A 9,716-nucleotide genomic window follows, 5' to 3' on the forward strand; every position below is an offset into this window, starting at 1 on the left:
TGTGCCATTTGAAATATAAGGGCATTATATTATTTTAAATTTATGAACTCAATCCCGATAATTGACAAAATTTTTTGTGATAAGCTGCTATTTACGAAAATTATATTTCAAGGAAAACAATGGTCGTTTGCAGTAGGTAGGTTTCGAACTTATGCTGATAGAGAATCTGATTACTACTCAGACGCCTTAACCGACAGACCAAAGCTAAATCTGTTTGAAAGTCGAACTATTTCTGGTGATGTGCCATGCGTTGAAATATAAGGCCATTATATTTTTTTAAATTTATGTATTCAATACCCATATTTGAGAAAAATATATATTTCAAGCAAAACAATGGCAAAATATATATTTCAAGCAAAACAATGGCCGTTTGCAGTAGGTAGGTTTCGAACCTACGCTGCCTTAGAGAATCTGATTTCAAGTCAGACGCCTTGACCGACAGACCAGGGCTAAATCTGTTTGAAAGTCGAACTATTTCTGGTGATGTGCCATTTGAAATATAAGGGCATTATATTGTTATAAATTTATGCACTCAATCCACATAATTGACAAAATTTTCTTGGCTGAGCTGCTAATTACAAAAATTATAATTCAAGCAAAACAATGGTGGTTTGCAGCAGGTAGGTTTCGAACCTACGCTGCCATGGAGAACCTGATTTCTAATCAGACGCCTTAACCGACAGACCAGGGCTAAATCTGTTTGAAAGTAGAACTATTTCTGGTGTTGTGCCATTTGAAATATAAGGGCATTACATTGTTATAAATTTATGCACTCAATCCCCATAATTGACAAAATTTTCTTGGCTGAGCTGCTAATTACAAAAATTATATTTCAAGCAAAACAATGGTCGTTTGCAGCAGGTAGGTTTCGAACTTACGCTGCCATGGAGAACCTGATTTCTAATCAGACGCCTTAACCAACAGACCAGGGCTAAATCTGTTTGAAAGTCGAACTATTTCTGGTGATGTGCCATTTGAAATATAAGGGCATTATATTGTTATAAATTTATGCACTCAATCCACATAATTGACAAAATTTTCTTGGCTGAGCTGCTAATTACAAAAATTATAATTCAAGCAAAACAATGGTGGTTTGCAGCAGGTAGGTTTCGAACCTACGCTGATAGAGAATCTGATTAATAGTCAGATGCCTTAACCGACAGATCAGGGCTAAATCTGTTTGAAAGTAGGACTATTTCTGGTGATGTGCCATTTCAAATATAAGGGTATTACATTGTTATAAATTTATGCACTCAATCCCCATAATTGACAAAATTTTCTTTACTGAGCTGCTAATTACAAAAATTATATTTCAAGCAAAACAATGGTCGTTTGCAGCAGGTAGGTTTCGAAACTACGCTGCCAAAGAGAATCTGATTTCTAGTCAGACGCCTTAACCGACAGACCAAGGCTAAATCTGATTGAAAATCAAACTATTTCTGGTAATGTGTAATGCGTTGAAATATAGAAATATAAGGCCATTATATTTTTATAAATTTATGTATTCAATCCCCATATTTGAGAAAAATTTCTGGGCTGAGCTGTTAATTAAAAAATATATATTTCAAGCAAAATAAGGGCCGTTTGCAGTAGGTAGGTTTCGAAACTAGGCTGCCATAGAGGATCTAATTTCTAGTCAGACGCCTTAACCTACAGACCAATTCTAAATCTGTTTGAATGTGGAACTTTTTTTTATGATGTGCCATGCGTTGAAATATAAGGCCATTATATTTTTATAAATTTAAGTTTTCAATCCCCATATTTGAGAAAAATTTCTTTGTTGAGCTGTTAAATAAAAATATATATTTCAAGCAAAACAATGGCCGTTTGCAGTAGGTAGGTTTCGAACCTACGCTGCCATGGAGAATCTGATTTCTAGTCAGACGCCTTAACGGACAGACCAAGGCCTAACCTGTTTGAAAGTAGAACTATTTATGGTGATGCGCCATTTGAAATATAAGGCCATTATATTTTTATAAATTTATGTATTCAATCCCCATATTTGAGAAAAATTTCTGGGTTGAGCTGTTAATTAAAAAATATATATTTCAAGCAAAACAATGGCCGTTTGCAGTAGGTAGGTTTCGAACCTACGCTGCCCTAGAGAATCTGATTTCTAGTCAGACGCCTTAATCGACAGACCAAGGCTAAATCTGTTTTAATGTCGAACTATTTCTGGTGATGTTCCATGCGTTGAAATATAAGGCCAATTTATTTTAATAAATTTATGTACTCAATCCCTATATTTTAGAAAAATTTCTGGGCTGAGCTGTTAATTAATAAATACATATTTCAAGCAAAACCATTTCCGCCTGCAGTAGGTAGGTTTCGAACCTACGCTGCCATTGTCAATCTGATTTTCAGTCAGACGCCTTAACCGACAGACCAGGGCTAAATCTGTTTGAAAGTTAAACTATTTCTGGTGATGTGCCATTTGAAATATAAGGGCATTATATTGTTTTAAATGTATGCACTTAATTCTCATAATTGACAAAATTTTCTGGACTGAGCTGCTAATTACAAAAATTATATTACAAGCAAAACAAATGGTCGTTTGCAGTAAGTAGGTTTTAAACCTACGTTGCCATGGAGAAACTGATTTCTAGTCAGACGCCTTAACCGACAGACCAAGGTTAAATCTGTTTGAAAGTCGAACTATTTCTAGTGATGTGCCATGCTTTGAAATATAAGGCCATTATATTTTTATAAATTTATGTGGTCAATCCCCATATTTGAGAAAAGTTTCTGGGCTGAGCTGTTAATTAAAAAATATATGTTTCAAGCAAAACAATGGCCGTTTGCAGTAGGTAGGTTTCGAACATACGCTGCCATAGAGAATCTGATTTCTAGTCAGACGCCTTAACCGACAGACCAGGGCTAAATCTGTTTGAAAGTAGAACTGTTTCCGGTGATGTGCCATTTGAAAAATAAGGGCATTATTTTGTTTTAAATTTATGAACTCAATCCCCATAATTGACAAAATTTTCTGGGATAAGCTGCTATTTACGAAAATTATATTTCAAGCAAACCAATGGTCGTTTGCAGAGGCGAACCTATGCTGATAGAGAATCTGATTTCTAGTCAGACGCCTTAACCGACAGACCAAGGCTTAATCTGTTTGAAAATCGAATTACTTCTGGTGATGTGCCATGCGTTGAAATATAAGTCCATTATATTTTTATAAATTTATGTACTCAATCCCCATATTTGAGAAAAATTTCTGGGCTGAGCTGTTAATTAAAAAATATATATTTTAATCAAAACAATGGCCGTTTGCAGTAGGTAGCTTTCTTACCTACGCTGCCATAGGGAATCTGATTTCTAGTCAGATGCCTTAACCGACAGACCAAGGCTAAATCTGTTTTAAAGTCGAACTATTTCCGGTGAAGTGGCATTTGAAATATAAGGGCATTATATTGTTATAAATTTTTGCACTCAATCTCCATAATTGACAAAATTTTCTTGGCTGAGCTGCTAATTACAAAAATTATGTTTCAAGCAAAACAATGGTCGTTTGCAGAGGCGAACCTATGCTGATAGAGAATCTGATTTCTAGTCAGACGCCTTAACCGACAGACCAAGGCTAAATCTGTTTGTAAGTCGAAATATTTCTGGCATATAAAACCATTATATTTTTATAAATTTATGCACTCAACCCCATATTTGAGAAAAATTTCTGAGCTGATTTGTTAATTAAAAAACATATATTTTAAGCAAAACAATGGCCGTTTGCAGTAGGTAGGTTTCGAACTTACGCTGCCATAGAGAATCTGATTTCTAGTCAGACGCCTTAAACGACAGACCAGGACTAAAACTGTTTGAAAGTACTATTTGAAATATAAGGGCATTATATTGTTTTAAATTTATGCACTCAATCCCCATAATAGGCAAAATTTGCTTGGCTGAGCTGCTAATTACAAAAATTATATTTCAAGCAAAACAATGGTCGTTTGCAGCAGGTAGGTTTAGAACCTACGCTGCCATAGAGAATCTGATTTCTAGTCAGACGCCTTAACCGACAGACCAAGGCTAAATCTGTTTGAAAGTCGAACTATTTCTGGTGATGTGCCATTTGAAATATAAGGGCATTATATTGTTTTGAATGTATGCACTCAATCCCCATAATTGACAAAATTTTCTGGACTGAGCTGCTAATTACAAAAATTATATTTCAAGCAAAACAATGGTCGTTTGCAACAGGCAGGTTTCGAACCTACGCTGCCATAGAGAATCTGATTTCTAGTCAGACGCCTTAACCGACAGACCAAGGCTAAATCTGTTTGAATGTGGAACTTTTTTTTATGATGTGCCATGCGTTGAAATATAAGGCCATTATATTTTTATAAATTTAAGTATTCAATCCCCATATTTGAGAAAAATTTCTGGGCTGAGCTGTTAATTAAAAAATATATATTTCAAGCAAAACAATGGTCGTTTGCAGCAGGTAGGTTTCGAACCTACGCTGCCATGGAGAATCTGATTTCTAGTCAGGCGCCTCAACCGACAGACCAAAGCTAAATCTGTTTGAAAGTCGAACTATTTCTGATAATGTGCCATGCGTTGAAATATAAGTATAAGTATATTTTTATAAATTTATGTACTCAATCCCCATATTGGAGAAAAATTTCTGGTCTGAGCTGTTAATTACAAAAATTATATTTCAAGGAAAACAAATGGTTGTTTGCAGTAGGTAGGTTTCGAACCCACGCTGTAATGGAGAATCTGATTTATAGTCAGACGCCTTAACCGAAAGACCAAGGCTAAATCTGTTTGAAAGTCGAACTATTTCTGGTGATGTGCCATTTGAAATATAAGGGCATTATATTGTTATAAATTTATGCACTCAATCCACATAATTGACAAAATTTTCTTGGCTGAGCTGCTAATTACAAAAATTATAATTCAAGCAAAACAATGGTGGTTTGCAGCAGGTAGGTTTCGAACCTACGCTGATAGAGAATCTGATTAATAGTCAGATGCCTTAACCGACAGATCAGGGCTAAATCTGTTTGAAAGTAGGACTATTTCTGGTGATGTGCCATTTCAAATATAAGGGTATTACATTGTTATAAATTTATGCACTCAATCCCCATAATTGACAAAATTTTCTTTACTGAGCTGCTAATTACAAAAATTATATTTCAAGCAAAACAATGGTCGTTTGCAGCAGGTAGGTTTCGAAACTACGCTGCCAAAGAGAATCTGATTTCTAGTCAGACGCCTTAACCGACAGACCAAGGCTAAATCTGATTGAAAATCAAACTATTTCTGGTAATGTGTAATGCGTTGAAATATAGAAATATAAGGCCATTATATTTTTATAAATTTATGTATTCAATCCCCATATTTGAGAAAAATTTCTGGGCTGAGCTGTTAATTAAAAAATATATATTTCAAGCAAAATAAGGGCCGTTTGCAGTAGGTAGGTTTCGAAACTAGGCTGCCATAGAGGATCTAATTTCTAGTCAGACGCCTTAACCTACAGACCAATTCTAAATCTGTTTGAATGTGGAACTTTTTTTTATGATGTGCCATGCGTTGAAATATAAGGCCATTATATTTTTATAAATTTAAGTTTTCAATCCCCATATTTGAGAAAAATTTCTTTGTTGAGCTGTTAAATAAAAATATATATTTCAAGCAAAACAATGGCCGTTTGCAGTAGGTAGGTTTCGAACCTACGCTGCCATGGAGAATCTGATTTCTAGTCAGACGCCTTAACGGACAGACCAAGGCCTAACCTGTTTGAAAGTAGAACTATTTATGGTGATGCGCCATTTGAAATATAAGGCCATTATATTTTTATAAATTTATGTATTCAATCCCCATATTTGAGAAAAATTTCTGGGTTGAGCTGTTAATTAAAAAATATATATTTCAAGCAAAACAATGGCCGTTTGCAGTAGGTAGGTTTCGAACCTACGCTGCCCTAGAGAATCTGATTTCTAGTCAGACGCCTTAATCGACAGACCAAGGCTAAATCTGTTTTAATGTCGAACTATTTCTGGTGATGTTCCATGCGTTGAAATATAAGGCCAATTTATTTTAATAAATTTATGTACTCAATCCCTATATTTTAGAAAAATTTCTGGGCTGAGCTGTTAATTAATAAATACATATTTCAAGCAAAACCATTTCCGCCTGCAGTAGGTAGGTTTCGAACCTACGCTGCCATTGTCAATCTGATTTTCAGTCAGACGCCTTAACCGACAGACCAGGGCTAAATCTGTTTGAAAGTTAAACTATTTCTGGTGATGTGCCATTTGAAATATAAGGGCATTATATTGTTTTAAATGTATGCACTTAATTCTCATAATTGACAAAATTTTCTGGACTGAGCTGCTAATTACAAAAATTATATTACAAGCAAAACAAATGGTCGTTTGCAGTAAGTAGGTTTTAAACCTACGTTGCCATGGAGAAACTGATTTCTAGTCAGACGCCTTAACCGACAGACCAAGGTTAAATCTGTTTGAAAGTCGAACTATTTCTAGTGATGTGCCATGCTTTGAAATATAAGGCCATTATATTTTTATAAATTTATGTGGTCAATCCCCATATTTGAGAAAAGTTTCTGGGCTGAGCTGTTAATTAAAAAATATATGTTTCAAGCAAAACAATGGCCGTTTGCAGTAGGTAGGTTTCGAACCTACGCTGCCATAGAGAATCTGATTTCTAGTCAGACGCCTTAACCGACAGACCAGGGCTAAATCTGTTTGAAAGTAGAACTGTTTCCGGTGATGTGCCATTTGAAAAATAAGGGCATTATTTTGTTTTAAATTTATGAACTCAATCCCCATAATTGACAAAATTTTCTGGGATAAGCTGCTATTTACGAAAATTATATTTCAAGCAAACCAATGGTCGTTTGCAGAGGCGAACCTATGCTGATAGAGAATCTGATTTCTAGTCAGACGCCTTAACCGACAGACCAAGGCTTAATCTGTTTGAAAATCGAATTACTTCTGGTGATGTGCCATGCGTTGAAATATAAGTCCATTATATTTTTATAAATTTATGTACTCAATCCCCATATTTGAGAAAAATTTCTGGGCTGAGCTGTTAATTAAAAAATATATATTTTAATCAAAACAATGGCCGTTTGCAGTAGGTAGCTTTCTTACCTACGCTGCCATAGGGAATCTGATTTCTAGTCAGATGCCTTAACCGACAGACCAAGGCTAAATCTGTTTTAAAGTCGAACTATTTCCGGTGAAGTGGCATTTGAAATATAAGGGCATTATATTGTTATAAATTTTTGCACTCAATCTCCATAATTGACAAAATTTTCTTGGCTGAGCTGCTAATTACAAAAATTATGTTTCAAGCAAAACAATGGTCGTTTGCAGAGGCGAACCTATGCTGATAGAGAATCTGATTTCTAGTCAGACGCCTTAACCGACAGACCAAGGCTAAATCTGTTTGTAAGTCGAAATATTTCTGGCATATAAAACCATTATATTTTTATAAATTTATGCACTCAACCCCATATTTGAGAAAAATTTCTGAGCTGATTTGTTAATTAAAAAACATATATTTTAAGCAAAACAATGGCCGTTTGCAGTAGGTAGGTTTCGAACTTACGCTGCCATAGAGAATCTGATTTCTAGTCAGACGCCTTAAACGACAGACCAGGACTAAAACTGTTTGAAAGTACTATTTGAAATATAAGGGCATTATATTGTTTTAAATTTATGCACTCAATCCCCATAATAGGCAAAATTTGCTTGGCTGAGCTGCTAATTACAAAAATTATATTTCAAGCAAAACAATGGTCGTTTGCAGCAGGTAGGTTTAGAACCTACGCTGCCATAGAGAATCTGATTTCTAGTCAGACGCCTTAACCGACAGACCAAGGCTAAATCTGTTTGAAAGTCGAACTATTTCTGGTGATGTGCCATTTGAAATATAAGGGCATTATATTGTTTTGAATGTATGCACTCAATCCCCATAATTGACAAAATTTTCTGGACTGAGCTGCTAATTACAAAAATTATATTTCAAGCAAAACAATGGTCGTTTGCAACAGGCAGGTTTCGAACCTACGCTGCCATAGAGAATCTGATTTCTAGTCAGACGCCTTAACCGACAGACCAAGGCTAAATCTGTTTGAATGTGGAACTTTTTTTTATGATGTGCCATGCGTTGAAATATAAGGCCATTATATTTTTATAAATTTAAGTATTCAATCCCCATATTTGAGAAAAATTTCTGGGCTGAGCTGTTAATTAAAAAATATATATTTCAAGCAAAACAATGGTCGTTTGCAGCAGGTAGGTTTCGAACCTACGCTGCCATGGAGAATCTGATTTCTAGTCAGGCGCCTCAACCGACAGACCAAAGCTAAATCTGTTTGAAAGTCGAACTATTTCTGATAATGTGCCATGCGTTGAAATATAAGTATAAGTATATTTTTATAAATTTATGTACTCAATCCCCATATTGGAGAAAAATTTCTGGTCTGAGCTGTTAATTACAAAAATTATATTTCAAGGAAAACAAATGGTTGTTTGCAGTAGGTAGGTTTCGAACCCACGCTGTAATGGAGAATCTGATTTATAGTCAGACGCCTTAACCGAAAGACCAAGGCTAAATCTGTTTGAAAGTAGAACTATTTCTGGTGATGTGCCATTTGAAATATAAGGGCAATATATTGTTATAAATTTATGCACTCATTCCCCATAATTGACAAAATTTTCTTGGCTGAGCTGCTAATTACAAAAATCATATTTCAAGCAAAACAATGGTCGTTTGCAGCAGGAAGGTTTCGAAAATACGCTGCCATAAAGAATCTGATTCCTAGTCAGGCGCCTTAACCGACAGACCAGGGCTAAATCTGTTTGAAAGTAGAACTATTTCTGGTGATGTGCCATTTGAAATATAAGGGCATTATATTATTTTAAATTTATGAACTCAATCCCGATAATTGACAAAATTTTTTGTGATAAGCTGCTATTTACGAAAATTATATTTCAAGGAAAACAATGGTCGTTTGCAGTAGGTAGGTTTCGAACTTATGCTGATAGAGAATCTGATTACCACTCAGACGCCTTAACCGACAGACCAAAGCTAAATCTGTTTGAAAGTCGAACTATTTCTGGTGATGTGCCATGCGTTGAAATATAAGGCCATTATATTTTTTTAAATTTATGTATTCAATACCCATATTTGAGAAAAATATATATTTCAAGCAAAACAATGGCAAAATATATATTTCAAGCAAAACAATGGCCGTTTGCAGTAGGTAGGTTTCGAACCTACGCTGCCTTAGAGAATCTGATTTCAAGTCAGACGCCTTGACCGACAGACCAGGGCTAAATCTGTTTGAAAGTCGAACTATTTCTGGTGATGTGCCATTTGAAATATAAGGGCATTATATTGTTATAAATTTATGCACTCAATCCACATAATTGACAAAATTTTCTTGGCTGAGCTGCTAATTACAAAAATTATAATTCAAGCAAAACAATGGTGGTTTGCAGCAGGTAGGTTTCGAACCTACGCTGCCATGGAGAACCTGATTTCTAATCAGACGCCTTAACCGACAGACCAGGGCTAAATCTGTTTGAAAGTAGAACTATTTCTGGTGTTGTGCCATTTGAAATATAAGGGCATTACATTGCTATAAATTTATGCACTCAATCCCCATAATTGACAAAATTTTCTTGGCTGAGCTGCTAATTACAAAAATTATATTTCAAGCAAAACAATGGTCG

This window comes from Cylas formicarius, unplaced genomic scaffold (genome assembly GCF_029955315.1).
Source record: "Cylas formicarius isolate icCylForm1 unplaced genomic scaffold, icCylForm1.1 PGA_scaffold_16__1_contigs__length_5364039, whole genome shotgun sequence".
NCBI classification, from domain to species: domain Eukaryota; kingdom Metazoa; phylum Arthropoda; class Insecta; order Coleoptera; family Brentidae; genus Cylas; species Cylas formicarius.